The 15,780-nt window shown below is 46.3% G+C and overlaps 1 protein-coding gene across 1 annotated transcript in view; it reads right to left on the bottom strand.

Moving 5' to 3' along the window:
• LOC126530370 (neprilysin-1-like) overlaps window positions 1-15,780 on the bottom strand; it is a 107,913-nt gene that overhangs the window by 80,895 nt on the left and 11,238 nt on the right. The window lies entirely within an intron of this gene.

The following is a 15,780-nucleotide window of genomic DNA, read 5'->3' as shown; positions in this document are numbered from 1 at the left end:
CACAAAGCAACCCTGACTCCGGCAGAGCCTATTGAGCGCAGCTTGAGGGTACGTCCACTGAACATCGTTGCTTTTGAAGCCAAGCGCACTTCGCGTCTCTGGAGGACTCCTACCCGCCGTGGTTGCTCAGTGGCTATGGTGTTAGGCTGCTGAGCACGAGGTCGCGGGATCGAATTCCGGCCGCGGCGGCCGCATTTCGATGGGGGCGAAATGCGAAAACACCCGTGTACTTAGATTTAGGTGCACGTTAAAGAACCCCAGGTGGTCTAAATTTCCGGAGTCCTCCACTACGGCGTGCCTCATAATCAGAAAGTGGTTTTGGCACGTAAAACCCCATAATTTAATTTAATTTTTTTGGAGGACTCCTAATCCTTCCCGCACGTGCCGCGCATGCGTCGTCGATAGCAGTACAGCACGACATCCAGGGCCGTTGCTCTGTCATACTGAGAAGTCAAATTGAACTAAAGAAGACAGGGATGAACATGAGAAGTTTGCGACATGAGAAGTTTGCCTGTCGTTGCGTCCTGTTGCTGTACCTTTCGCCAACCTGATGGACATTTGCCGCGTTAAAAACTAAACTATCTATTAACAGCAAGACGGGCAATAGACTCACATAATTATGTCATCTATGTTTCAGTCTCCTTTCGTAACTTGCTTGCATCTAGTACAATCTGCTAGCCACCATTTATGCCTATGAACATATAGAAGCACACCAAACATACACAAGAAAAGGCAAGCGTGAAGCGTTTCTTGATGACTGTATTGAATTGAGCGTTCCACGATGAGGCGTACAGAACATTGTGCCACCCCGAACATATACTGGCTAAAGGACGTACAGGAGCTGTGCGTCCAATGTGCCTACATTTGCCTATGTGTTTCCCTGCACTCAACCACCTCTAGTCAAGGTGCACCAACAAGCCCACATTGCCACCCTTGTCGAACGTATAGTTTGAAATTGAATTTAAATCACTGAAGGGTTCTTGTTGATAAATACAGCGTGTTTCAGCGAACACTTTCAAAAATCTTTAGAAGTTGCCTGTGGGAGATATCACAATTCTATAGTTCATGAGCTGGTCTACTCGAAGCGGCGGACGATACTTGCACAAAAAATTGAGATGCAAAATCCTAAAACTAATTACTAAAAATTCAATAATTAAGTTTTAACTAATTAAATTATGGCCCAAATTGCAATCTACAAATTATATCCGTGGAGTTAGCAAGGCGGATCCACTTGGAACGAATTTTCAAGTCCAAGCGTCCTCGGCGGCTCTAGGGCAGGACTCTACCGGTGATCTGCAAGCTATCGCCCAGCTGACACAACAGCTCGTGGTTATGACGACGGCCTTCGCATTCATCAGCGGTTGCGCCGTTGCATCTCACACTGAGACTGCACTTCGGTCTCTCCGTGTTGGACCCGTCCTACCTGAGAATGCTGTCCACGCTTCCCTTGGCGAGAATATCATCCCAGGCATTACTTCGACCTCGAAGCCACCAAGGTATGCCGTCGATGCTTCCTTCGTGGTAGAACCGGCTGTCGCGACTATCGCAACGACTGCACTGTTCATGGACACTGGCCCTGGTTCCTTGGGTAGCTGGAGAAGCAGCCTGGCCTACATGATGCGAACGACTTCCAGCAGCCGGCTGCCGCACAAATACCGCCGTTTCGGGGCTTTCAGGATGATGCCATTCTTTGGGTTCACCCTATCAATGCCTTAGGTGAACATCATGCTTGCACCGACCGACCAAAAGAGATGGCTGGTTGCAGCAGAACGACTTTTCTGTGCCGCCAAGGCATGGTAAAACTACGAAGGCATCAAGCAAGGGTCCTGGTCTGAATGGAATGCAGCTCTGATAGCTGCTTTCGGCCAGCTTCCGTATGCCTGCGCGGCCCCTACATCCCGGAGCATCAGCTGCGGCTCGTCATCGTTGCAGATCGCGGCCGCGAATAAATGGCTCAGCAACAGCGGCAGTAAGTCGAGCCTACAGCTGCCACCGTATCAGTCACAGACCTCCGGTTCAAACTCTACGTCGGGCTCCTCCACCAATCATAGCGAACCCGTCAGCAAGGCGCCGAAGACAGCGGATGAAGCTGCAAAAGCAGTGGCGTCGGTATCAGCAGTGGACCCAGCCGCCGTTGCTCTGCGGTTGCTGAAGGCCGAAGAGCAGCCCAACAAGAGCCCCGCCATATACTTGAACACGCCATACCTGCTGCAGGGGTGGCTTGTGTTTGGGCGCTCTCCGCCGAGATGCTTCACCAGCGGCACATCGACGAGACGGTGTTCGACTCACGCGTCAATCAACGAGATGCGGAGCAGGACTTCGACCGAATGGCCAGAGCCCTGTACTCCTCTGGGCTATAAGAGCAGCCACGTGCAGGCCTCCTCTACCTAGTGCCGTCGTCGTCATCGTCTTCTGGATTGTCAGTTATGCCAGGTCTCAAGGGAGGCATCACTGCAGGATGTCTGTTGCCCTAAGCCACCACCACACCAGTGGAGCCGTAGCAGCGCTTCGGCATCTTCTGGTGTGAAGCGGCAACCAGCACCAACACCTCGTGGTTCTAGCAGGCGGCGGTGACAATGCTTTAGTTCCGATTGCTGCTACCGGAGGGCAAGATTTGGCCACCAAGCGAGCGTCAGCGGCCGACAAGCGAGAAGAAAGGGGCTTAAGCGAGAGGCCCGATTTTTATTAGCCATATCATAAGAAGCCAACAAACACTGACACCAAGGACAACACAGGGGAAATTACTTGTGCTTAATAAATGAAATAAAGAAATCATAAACGATGGAAATGAAAGTGGATGCAAAAACAACTTGCCGCAGGTGGCGAACGATCCCACAACCTTCGCATTTTGCGTGCGATGCTCTACCATTTGAGCTACCGCGGCGCAATTTCCCCATGCACTTTCTTGGCGTCCGACAAGGCCATTTACCAGAACCATCAATTACCACAGTCCCATATTTCCCAAAACTGGCCTGTTCCGCTTTACGGCGCCGTCGCCGTTGAGCGCAGCGTCCACGCAGGTGTCAAGGTGTCACCACAGGGAAGGGGAACGGACGGTCCTGGCAGTATTGCTGCTCAATAGATACCGGTCTACATCCTCAGACGAATAGTGTGTTGTCATCCTCCTCTTCATTCAACAGTCCCCGCAAGCCAGACGAGAAGCGAGGTTGGCATGGCAGGCTACAGCTAGTCGCTGCTGATTCCAGCCATGTGGCAGCGCTGCTTCAGGATGGCTCCAACTGTGCCCTCCACCCATTCAGAACATCACCATCCATGGGCAGCCTCTTCAACTCTTCCTGTGATAGTCCTTGAAAACCGGAGGAGAAGCGGGGTAGACTGATAGCAGTCGCACCACACGCAGTGATCAACGAAGCACCCTTTAAGGAAATTTCCTCAACTTCGGCTGAAATTGAGAATGCTCAGCGGCAGTTCTCTGACAACAGCAAGCGCTATCCAGCTGCAAGACCACTGCTAACACACAAACAAAGCCCGAGCTCAGACTCGAGACCAGAGGACGACTGCGACCAGCCCTAAGACTTGCCAAGGATCAAGCTAAGCAATGCTGATTCGCCTCGGCAAGTCCCGACCATAGGTCCCGCCCGGCAGTGCAGTCGCCCACGCATGACAGTCCAGCAGGATGATGAACTGTGGATCATCGTCGGTGAGAGTTGCGACCAACGTGCAACAGCCAATGTCGCCAGCCACAGAAGATGGTTGCGCGCTGGACGGATCAGCAAAGACGACTTCACGCCCTTGCAAGTTGCCTGCACGTTTAGTGACGTGCTCGCAAGCCGCGCCGGAAACTTCCAGCGTGGTGCATTGTCAAGAGGACGAGATGCACTTGGACGCGGGCGCGTGGACGGCGAGTGCAAGAAAACGACGAGGCAGAGAATAGAACAGCCAGCCCAGTGAACGGGTGTTGTCTCTGTGCTCTCCTTCGCAATACACACACACACACACACACACACACACACACACACACACACACACACATATATATATATATATATATATATATATATACATATATATATCTATATATATATATATATATATATATATATATATATATATATATATATAGCCTTAACCTACTAGTGTTTGTTCGACTACGGGAGACCGAAAGACTCTCACTGCATAATATACGCAGTGCAGCGCTGCAGCAGTGAGAGAACAGCATCAATGGTGCAAATTAATCCTGATCTGAGTTTTAGAAGGCTTGAAATGCTTTTAACCTTCGATGAGCTTTTGAATGGTCTCGAAGGGCTAGCTTCCACGAGCAGAGGTGTAAAATGTAATCATGAGTGATTTACATCTCCCGCGCAGAGTGATCGTTTCTTTTTCGCCCACCAGGTACCGCCACAGACACTTTCACGGTAAAACCAGGGATTTAATTTCACGGTAGTGTTCTGCTCTCGCAGGGAGCAGGTTTGGGCACAACTTTTGCGGCGCCGCTCGTACCGCTATTCGCCGAGAGCTATCACCTGGTTCAAAATGACGTATAATGTTCAACTGCGCCGCTGCGAAGCCAACTTCACGGGCGCGATGCGGGCTCGTTGTTTCCGTCAGTGCCATCGACATTGCAATCAGCGGACCGTAGAGCGCGCGTTGCCTTCATCAGCTGTGGGCCGTAGGCACGTTATTCAAATATATTAAGTCAAGGACATTGGTGAAGTGATACGAACATATATGATACGATATGTGAATATGATACGATCATATTGACGCATGTATTCCAGTATGGCGGGGCGTAGCGCACCAAACTGCACAAGTCGCATCGAAGGTTGCAAAGCAAATTACGCGCTGAGGCGTGGCCGGGAAGACGTGCGCCGGCGACTAGCGTGGCTGCTGCATATCAGCCGCGACCGGCAGTCTCCGAAAGGGACCAGGATATGCGAGAGGCGTTCGCCTTTACACTGAAGCAACATTTATCTCGAGTAACACCCCTGAGACGCGCACGGGCGGCATGAGACGTTGGTCGCTTAAGCGATTTTTGGTGTATATCTGCAGCGCGACACAGAAGCGGGACACACAATGGACGACACGTCTGTGCTGCGCTGCACATATACGCCAAGAATGTTAACTTACCAACTCACCCAATTCGCTGTCTTGCTTGTACGATTGTTCTGATTATACGGCTCTAGAACAGTGTTTTCAAAATAGAGTAAATACTAGCGGATACAATTTGCCGGCTGCACCCTGGTTTTTTGCTCCTCTGCTTTTTATAACTTTTTTGTCGGCGATTTGATTTTTCATGTAACGTTGATTGATGTGCTAGTGTTCGTTGTTTTGTAGTAAGCGAAAACCTCGCGCGCTCGCGCTTACGAGACAGCTGTGGTAGCTTCAGCATTTACCACCCACAATATCTTGCTTGTTCGATCGGCCTCTAGTCGAAGTGAGCAATGTAAAATTATGCCTGTATGTTTAGTAAGCGCGGTGTTACAGCAAATTGACCCGAGTAATATGAAAAGATAAAGAAAGATGTGTCATACTACAGTCTGCATCGTGTGAATACTTTGCAAGTTTGACATCTTGACATGATTAGTGCAATAAAAATAACCTACTGTTTTTCTTAATAGCTTTTTGCCTTTCCAGTTGCTTTGAATTCTTCCCCTCAAGGCTCCAAAAACCAGCACTATTGGCCTTCTGCCAACATGCAACCATAAATAAATTTGATCTAGACGCTCTTCCAACTTTCATATTTTTCCATTGGCTTCTACGAAGCAGCTGGTAAGTCTGCAGTATGAATGAATCGTAAAAATAAGCTTTCCATAAAATGTGCGCATGTGAACATTTCAAATGCGTTTATATCTACGTGTCGGCACCGCATATTCGAAAACGTGTAGCTGGTGTGAACGACGGTTAGTCATAAAATACGCTCTGTTAACGGTCCGTGAGATAACTACAGGCACGATAGTTCTCTTGGCAACGATCATTACTCGTCGGGTTTCGGGTGCGAAAATGCGCTCACATAGTTTTTCACCTTACGTGCGTCAAATTTTCTTGAAACACCATTTAAAACATTTCTTGCCTTCCAGCGCTGGTGAGAAAACTTCATATGCATATTGGAAAACATTGCACTGCTTATTGTTGGAAGGTACAGCACGTTTGTACGCGAACTTTTCAGCTGTTAGAGCCACGGGCATAGTCAGGATTTTATTTCGGGGGATCGAGGGGGGGTCCTATACGCCCTATATGTACGCTCATGCGCGTGTTTGTATGTGTGTACAAACAAACCACAAGTAAACAAACCACAGGGTCGCCGAAAAAAGAAAGAACAGAATTTCTTCGTAATTAACATGCATAAACGGAAACTGACCAGTGCACTAGAAAAGCCTTAGCGCGAAGTTTGTACTGCTGCCTTTAATTTCAAGTTACTCACAGGCGAAGGATACTTTTGCTCACGAATGTACATACAACAAAGTTTATTCGGGGTGTTGGAACCCTGCCCTATACCAGCCACGCGAATTGTTCGAGCATCGCCAACATTAAAAAAGTGCCACCTTTCTCAGCGCTTGCGAACAATTGGCGCATGTAGCTCGCGACCAGCTAACAAAAAAATAATAAAAAAAAAAGCAAATGGAGCACCGCGCGGCATTTGCCTCCTGCGCGCGCTAGGAGTGGCTTCACTGCATCGCTGGGACACACTGGCGGACCTTTGCGCAAATCTTCTCCCTGCGGGAGAATACCTGCAATTGTGTCAGGGACCGTTAACAGAGCGTCATTTATCACTAAGGTAACACACAAGTTAAGGCTAAAGTTGTAATTACCCTATACTTTGTACTTCGCCTATACGTTACCGATAACAGTCCTTTAATTCCTTTATCTTTAAACAGTACCTCGTTTATGTCCGAAGAATTTCTGGCACAAATCGGTCCAGAATTTGGCTGGCTGGCCCTAGGGAACTGTAATGGCTGCCAAGATTGAAATCGGTTAAATTATGGGGGCACGTTATGGTGAATAAGCATGCGAATGCAAACAGGGACGCTAGGTCACGGTAAGTCGCTTGTTCGCGGTTGCATTGGGCGAGTTTCTGATGAAATCTTCGACAAATCGCACCAAGGCGCCCCGAGGCGAGAATGATTGCATCGGCGTCAACTAAGATTGCCCCGGGGGACCGAGCCACAACCGGAGTTTCCCGGAGGGGGCTTTATGCGCTTTAGAAATAAATACTCAATCCTCATTTTCTCCTCATTATCATGCATAACACCGGATTTGTAGTCGGTTTCACTGGTGTCTTTGGTGACATAAACGAGGTCTTGTTTAAAGTTATCGCAACTAAAGGACTGTTATCGTTAATTCCTTAACTTGCGTGTTTAAGACATCCGGAGCGTATGGGTGCGTTCTCCAAATGGTCCAGAATTTGGCTCGCTGGTCCTATAGAACTGTAATGGCCGCCAAGATTGAAATCATATAAATTGTGGGGGAACGTTATGGTGAATGAGCATGCGAAGGTAAATGTGTTGTTAATTTATAGCCTCTTTAAGAACAGCTTCAAGAATTAAGTGCTTGAAATCGTAAGTCGCACGTTATTGGCTGTTTCCAATTGGATAACTCAGCATGACGCCAGGCATAGATTCAGTGGAAATGGGGGCCGTCTACAGCGTGATGTGCGAAAAAAGCTTGAGGTTTCTGGCATAATTTGAATTACTGAAAATAATGATAAATAATCGTTTTCTGCCGATTTTCCACCCGCTCCACGAGGCAAGCTAGCTTTCCCGAATGAACTTTGCGAACTAAACGAAGAGCTTGTTTTGTATTTGGTGCAAATAATGGCGGAAAATGTGTAAGCATTGTTCAGAGTGAGTAAGTCAATTGTGGCCTTTTCGGTAAATTATGGGAAGAAGCCCTCCGGCGCGTTCAAAGTGTATTTTAATAACGGCGCAAAATCTTGCACGCCGTCTTTGTAGAACTGTGACTGCCACGCAGACGCCATTAGTTGAAAAGGAAAATTATAAAGAACCTGCATGCAGAATTAAATATGTGTGCACGAATTGCTCAGCCTTTGTAAGAAATGCCTTCAAGTGCTGTGATTTACAGCTAGTACGGCGGGTATCTGCTATTTTCCGATTGCCAAGAGAATTCCACCCCGCACCGTGTTGATATTTGTTGAAAATTGGGGGCATTGCTATACGAAATGTGAGGCCATCACTCGCCGTCGCTGTAGCACAAGTAGTAGGGCAACGAACGTGTAATGCGAAGATTGTGGGTCTGGTACGATCGGGGACAAATTATTTTTTCCCACTTTTATTTTCTCGTGTCTTCATTACTTTCTACATTTTCAATTTCAACCAGAGCTAATTACCCTTATGCCTTCCTTGGCTTCATTGCTTGCTGTCGTTATATGGCCGTGATTAACAAAAAAAAAAAAAAAAAAACATGCAGTTCCACTCAACGTGAAATCTGTAGGAATTTCGGAGTAGTCATTCCCAGTGTTTCCATTATCTTATTGCTGTTAGTACCTTGCGTTTATTTTCTCTTGATTTGTGCATTGCTTTTGTTTTTCTGTGTTTTATCAGCGTAAGTTTCTTGTGCTTAGCTCTTCCTTTTGTATTTTGCTTTTCTTTTTCTGTGTTTAGGTTTTCTTTTTCTGTTTCTTGCTTTTGTTTATCTGTTCTTTTCTTTTCTTATGTTTAGGAATTGTTTCTTTTCCTTTGTTACTTGAGGTTGACTTTAGATTTGATATTTTTTTTGTAATTTTAGTGCATTTGGTTTAAACTTTCTGCATATGTACATTACTAGATATGCACAATTATTTACATTTAGCGTTTCATTGGCAAGCGTTCCTGAGCTCTAACCGCAGGATTCGCTTTCCTTCGCTGTTGTTGAGCCTTTACTGGTGCCTGACGAAGCTGGGGATTTTCCTCTCTCCATTAAAGTTTGGCTTCTGTTTCACGTTGTCGCACAGACGGATCAGCTCTCTGGCATTGCTGTCTTTAGCGAGTAAGCGCCCGCTGTCACTCGATCCGTGCCAACTGTTCGGCGTCCATGGCGGGAAACACCAACGCCTCCCTAAAGATTTAAGGCCTGCGCGCTGACAGATGTCACGTGGGCAACGCCACATCCGGTAGGCGGTCGCATCTGGTGGGCCAAGCAAACCCCGTAGTTGGCGCAGCAGTGCCCGCGCTGGACCAGCAGCAACCAGCCCGACGTTGCATGTATCGTTCTGGCGTGGTTTTGTGTTTTTGTACTGGGTGTGCGTTCCTGCGCATAATCAACGCGCGTGGTGGTGCTTAAGCCGTGAATTGCGGCTATCAGCATGCCGGGGAAACTACGACGAAGACTTGAAAATTCAAGTCTTCGCATTTCCGAAGGACGACGCCAAGCGAAACAAGTGACTGCGTGCCATACCACGCGAGGACTAACAGCTTCTTCAAGGGTAAGGATTGCTATAGTTAGCTCCTTGTGTACCTTCATGCGGACTTTTACGGTGCGCAAAGTTCATTGACAGTGCGAACACACTGAGCGTTAGGCCTAATATCCGTTGCATCGCTGAGAGGGACGAGGCGTCGAAGGGACTCTTACAAAGCTTCCTACGGCTAACCGAGAAAAATTCTCGCATTTATATTTCGCACAGCGGTGGCGTCAAGCAGGCAGAGTTGGATTTTACTAGTTTTATGTTGTATATTTGCCAAATTTTTTGAGATTAATAATCAAATATGAAGGATGTCTTGCAAAGAAAAGGTCTCTAAGTAACGCCAGCTCTCGCTGTATAGTGCAGTCAAGAGCTCTCGACGTGTCGCTTAGTCTGCTCTCGTTCTTCTGCAGTTGGAAAGAAATAGCACTGCGGCTCGAGCTGCAGAGAAGTTATTTTTCAGTCGGACATCGCCGTAGACGGTGCCATCTACGATCTATTCTGTCATGCAAGTACGCTGTAAGTTTGCCGTAATAGAAAGGCTGACCACTAAATACTACGTTCTTTGCCATGATCCGCGCGAGCAAGAACCAGCTAGTGATATCAGAGGTTTTGGGCGCCCCAACTGTTTCTGCTATCGGCAGGAAAAGTAGATTGGTCACGGAAGCGGATTCAAAGCTTTATTTCTTGAAACGAGGCACATGGCCATTGATTTACGCAGTTGGTGATTAAGCTTCGTTGGTGATGCTTTTGGTTCTCGTCATTTGATCAATCCGGTTTTAAGTTGATCAGCCGTAACATTTAGGTTCGCTCTCATAGTTCATTTGCTTAATCTGCTTGTTGCACGTTCTTCTATGCTCTTCAGCTGCTATGATTTTCGTATAATGATCTTGCCGACCTTATCGACAAGACTAATTGTGAAATAGAAGCATGCCTTTTTGATCTTTTAGCACACGCTAACTGAGGAACACATGTGTTTCCTGTGAAAAGTTTTCGTTTAGCCTGTGCTTCCATCTCGAAAGAATCTAATCTGCCGGTACTAGAAAAACTACCTTGAGCACATATACATAATATGAGTAGTATCCTTTCGGAGACACTATGACATCGTTTTGTGATACAGTCCCCTGTTTTCGTTTTTGCAGGTCTGTGCGCTGCACTTCCATGAGAGTTTTATTATAAATAAGTATGTCTATCATGACCAAAGGATTGGAAAAGTTATCGAGACCGCTTTGCCGGTACCACGACTGGACCCTAGTGCTGTGCCTTCAATATTCAAGGACTGCACATCATACTTGTCTACAGCACAGTGTTCCAAAACAATACAGGAGCCAGAAGATCGACTGCAGTGACTGGAGTCCTCCCACCTTGCAAAGGCATTCGCGGATTCATTGTCGTCACATAGGATGGAAGTTGGCAGGTATGAAGACATTAAATAAGCTAAAGGCATGTCTGCAGGGATCCTCGGTGCCAGAGAAGTGGTCAGTACTGCATACTTCGTCGAGTGTAAGGTTCCTGTTGCTAACCGGAGGCACCAGGCCAAGCATTGAAGCTTCTGTTGTGATCAGTGACAGCATGGGCATAACTGTATGTCATAAAAAGGTCAAACTTACCAAAGTAAATTACTATCCTGCCCCAGCAAAGTTCAGGATATCAGACGCATCCTCAGAAATTCTAGAGAATCTTTAATTTTGAAAAACAATCTATTATTCCTGAGGATGTGGTAAAGGCTGTCGACACCCTGCTCCAGGTTTTGAAACAGCAACTACCAATGGAAACTCGAAGTGTCCCTAAAGCGCTGAAAGAACGGCTGGAAATAGTCACAATGAAAATGCCCAGATTTTCACCACATTTGATGGTTATTGCTAGTCTTCTCTTTACAATATCGCCACACGCTTACAAATTCCCGCGACACGCTGGTGTTATTACACTTCCTCACTCTGCAACCATCAGAAAGCTTTGTGCATCATGCGAGCTGTCACCGCAAGGAGAGACGGGTGAAAATTTTTCGTCTTACATGAAGATGCGTGTGAAGTGTCTCCAGCCTCGCGAGCGCATACTATCTTTGATGCTTGATGAAATTCACTGGAAACCATTCTTCGATAACAAGGGTGCCAATGTTTGTGAAGCTGCCTTTAACTCGTCTGACGCTGCCGCGATGGCCCACGTTCTTATGGTAGAAAGTTTTGTTTATTCTTTTAAAGAGGTCGCTCACATCCTTCCTGTTAAAACCATTGACGCTGCTATGTTGCTTAATATCATCCTAAAGTCGTGACTGGTGCGGAGTTGCACGGGTACAAAGTAGTATGTATTGTTACTGCCAACAATGCTATCAATAGAAAGCAATGTCAAACTTTTGCAGTCCTCGAAAGCTGCAGTTTGTGTATTCACATCCCTGCGACCAATCGAGACCACCGTTTTACATTGTTGACACAGTCCACCTCTTGAAATGTGTGCGGAATAATTGAATAAACAAAAAAAGTCATGGCACCAATTTCTATTACCCAAAGTTTGAGATCGCTAGTTATACAATTGACAGTGGTCAATTGTATAATTAGCGAATTATAACGACACGAATTGACACGAACTATAATGTACAATTCGTGTCAATTAGACAATTGACACGAACTGGAAGAAGGGTGTTTGCTAAAGTATGGCCACCAGTTAACCTCAAAAGATTTGAATACGTCAAAGTTAGAGTGGCAAAATGTGAAGATTGCACTACAACAAGTATTCAATCAATTTACTGCAGAAGGGCTTCTGGCGCATGCCAATGACATTGACAGAGCAGCAGGAACTGCAAACGGTATCAACATGATCGTTCGCTGGTGGTCAGTGGTAAATGTCAAAACACATTCGAAGCGCTTCCAAAAACGTGACCCTATTAAAGAGCCAGGGAAAGCAGTGGCAAATGACGAAAGAATCCAATTTCTTGAGAAGTTTGCAGACTGGCTAGATATATCGATTGCACTACGTTTTGACGATGATATTTTCACTCGTGGTATTTTCACCCGTATGTCTTACATCCTGGGGGCTTGTGGAATTCACTCGCTACTGCCTTGACGAACTTAACATGCGCTACTTGCTTCTGGGAAAAATTCAGACCGATCCACTTGGGGCGAAGTTCGGTCAACACAGACAACTTGTGGGTGGCCAGCACCATGTTTCTACTCCACAAGTGTGAGAGTGTGAGGCTAAACTTGGCTTGCAAAATTCGCTGCCAGTTCTACCAACTGAAGAACTCAGGCTTCCTCAACCGATCACGTGACAAAAGCAGAGCTTTGATAATGCCTTCAGCATTGAAGTCACAGATTCTGAACTGGATTCTTTGGCTTCAAAAATCCCAGTGATCACATATGTAGCTGGGTATTGGGTTCGTGCTGCTTGTAAGGCACTGAAATGTGAAGAATGTAAGAGAAACCTTGTAGTGGCTAGGAAACTGGAGGAATCCCCTTAAGAAAATAACCCCATCGACGCCCTTAATAGGGGTGGTCTTTGTTTATCAGCACCAGTTATTGTAAATGCTGTGATGCATGTGCATGCAGTAATAGAACAATTTCTATCTAAAGAAGACTGCCTTAGGCTCCTGAAGTTAGAAGACCAGCTAACTGCTCTGATATGTTTAACAACAGAGGTCTTACCAGAATTTGAAGACTTTGAGACTTGTCTGAATGACCATAGACCTGAACAAGTCATGGAACTATTGCTGCATTCAGCAGCAAACATTCTTCTAAATAACATGTGAAAAAGAAAAATGATCTGTCAACGTCATCTCATAATGCGGAATTAAAAAGAAGGAAGCTAACTGTCCTGTCCATAAGTTAGGTTATTTTCAATGCTTTCTGCTCTTTTCTGCACTTTTGCCAGGGTAATTTGCTGTGTTTTTTTGTTGATTTTATAACTGCAGCTTAACACCTAACCAGTCAATGTGTTGCTTGTACTTCACTGTGCATGTGCTTGCTTCTATGTGGAGTGTTTATTGCTTTGATTTGCTTTTGCAGTGCCATATTTTCGAAAGGAACCAAGTTCTTAATTCTAGTCGCTTGGAATACGTTTTGTGCTTAATCTGTATTTGCTCGAAGTTTTGTGTATTTTTTGACTACGAACCATGATTGCTTCACTACTTGACGAATCGCGAACACACAGAGGATAGCTTGCATTGCTGACAGCTGTGCATTGCTTCATTATTTTGAAGATGTTTGTTGCGGTGACCTGCTCTTCCCCCGTATGTGACATGCTCCAAATCTTAAGTGTGTTCATGAGTAGAGTTTCCTTGTCTTGATATCTAAAGGGCATGTCTGTTCTACAAGTCTGTTGTTGCTACCTTGCAGTTCAATTTTGTTACCTTGATGCCTTATTATTTTTTTTACTGTCTGTATTTTGATATTGTGTTTTTACTTGTTTATGGTGCCTTTGAATGCCTTTGACCAATAAACCGAAATTTCTCTTTTGGCTTACGACTTTCAATTTTGCTTCATTCTGGAATTTTTATAATAAACAACCCTGTGGGAGCGGCAATCTTCGAAAGCTGCAGTGGGTACTATTATGCATGTTGCATGAGCTGCTGAACACTGCCGCCATGTCCTCAAAAAAGCAGGTTTGAGAGTTCCACAGATTTTTACAAATGAATTAAATAATTGCTTAAAACACCCTACCTTGCCTCCTCCTCAGTTACAAGCCACATTGTGTATGACGTCAGGAGTTTTCCATGCAGAGCATTCTGGGATTATGCAGACTACAGTGGAGAAAGCGTCGAGGAATCGACGATGGTGAGCTGGTGCATGGCGTGAGGACTTGCTGTGGTGAGAAGCTGTGTTCTCTGTAGACGTAGGCTGCATTAACTTCAGCCCTCGCCATCCCCACACAGAATTTGAGCCGATGCTGATTGCGTTCAGCCGATGCTAAGCCTATATGTCACAGTCGCGTAGGCCTGAGCAACTGACATGAAGCTAATTAAGCCATCAGGACGAAGAAAACGTCTTCTGCAGTTCAGTTTTGAACATCTGGATTTGAAATAAACCATTCCTCATTTCGTACGGGGGCACACACAAAGAGCTAGAAGCGACGACACGGAGCAGTATCGACATCGGTACGTTGCTGTTTTCTACGGAATTTAAAGCTGCCCGCAGCACTCATCGGTGCCTCCCTAAATTAGATGCGACTACGAAAATGGGTGTATTTTTACGTACTGTCATACAGACTCATTATTTAGCTTCCGAGGTGCACTGCTTGCCTCGTATATACCAAATGGGCAGCAAGCGTAGGCCCCTCGATACCGCAGCGTAAATAATCGTGTAGTTCAGCTGCGAACGGTGTCTCTACTAGCATTGGCGTTACCGCGAGAAAACTACGCATTGTCACAAAGTCCTCATCAGTGTCCACTTTACGGAACACATTGTGTGCATTAAGAGAATACGAAGAATGATAAGTAGTCAGCACAACAACGCTCCTGTCTACGGTCTCCCAATCGCTGTTTTGGACGGTGCGGTCGCTCATATCAGTGCGATTCATAGTGATGTAACGGTGCTTACGCGCGCAAAATCTGCCTGTTTTGATATGTTAGACATTAGTTGATGTCAGGATTAGCGGCTATAGCAATATATCTCAAGCGAACGAGGAGTGGTCGCTGCACCTTCCGATGTACATAAATGCACCGTTCGATGCTTTGAACTGTCAGCGGCGTTCTTGTGGGATACAAATGCGGAAAGTTGTGCTCCCCATCTTACAGTAAGCATGTGGAGCGCTTCCCTGAGAAGGGGTAAAACACCTAAAATAGCAAGCAGCACGTGTAAAATCAGTGGTTAGGGGTACGCTTGCTCTTCGTGTTACAGCACGATATGTAGCGCATGGGCGCTGGCTCTCGTGGTGACGGGTCGAATGCGAACTGCGATTCGTGACTATTGAATTCGTCACAATCTTAACTGTCAATATTTGACAGATCCGAAGAGCTGGTGTAGCTGACATGTTGTCACCCGAAAGTCCTATGCTGTCACGATTCAGCCGAACGTCTGCTCTTCGCTGCCAGCGGGCGAGACCGGCATGCGTTGCACGCCTTTCCCGGTGGAGATACTCGCGACGTCACACGAAGAGGTTTGTTCGGCTGCTTGGTCAGGTTTTGGTTTCGTTTTTGCGTTTTTGTGCTTATTTAAAATTATTTGCGTATTTACGTAACAATCAGACGCTTGGCAGGGAGGTCTCGGGAGCCTAAATATTCCATTCCTTGTCTGGCTGTGCAGGAGTCCCCAAGCAGAAACCGGACATGCGCCCCTGACTTCCGCACGACTCTTACACCTCATACATAGCTGATGTCTTGGCTCCGTGCCGCCGAGCGAACCCTAGCATGACGGAAGCCGAACGCGTTCGACACTTTTTAAAGGCATTGGCTCTGTCGCGTTCAACGCCTTAATCGTGCAAAAAATCGGCTTCCG

This window comes from Dermacentor andersoni, chromosome 5, assembly GCF_023375885.2.
Source record: "Dermacentor andersoni chromosome 5, qqDerAnde1_hic_scaffold, whole genome shotgun sequence".
Taxonomy (NCBI): Eukaryota; Metazoa; Arthropoda; class Arachnida; order Ixodida; family Ixodidae; genus Dermacentor; species Dermacentor andersoni.
Note: the sequence above shows the minus strand (reverse complement) of the source record. Positions and strands in the feature narration are given on the sequence as shown.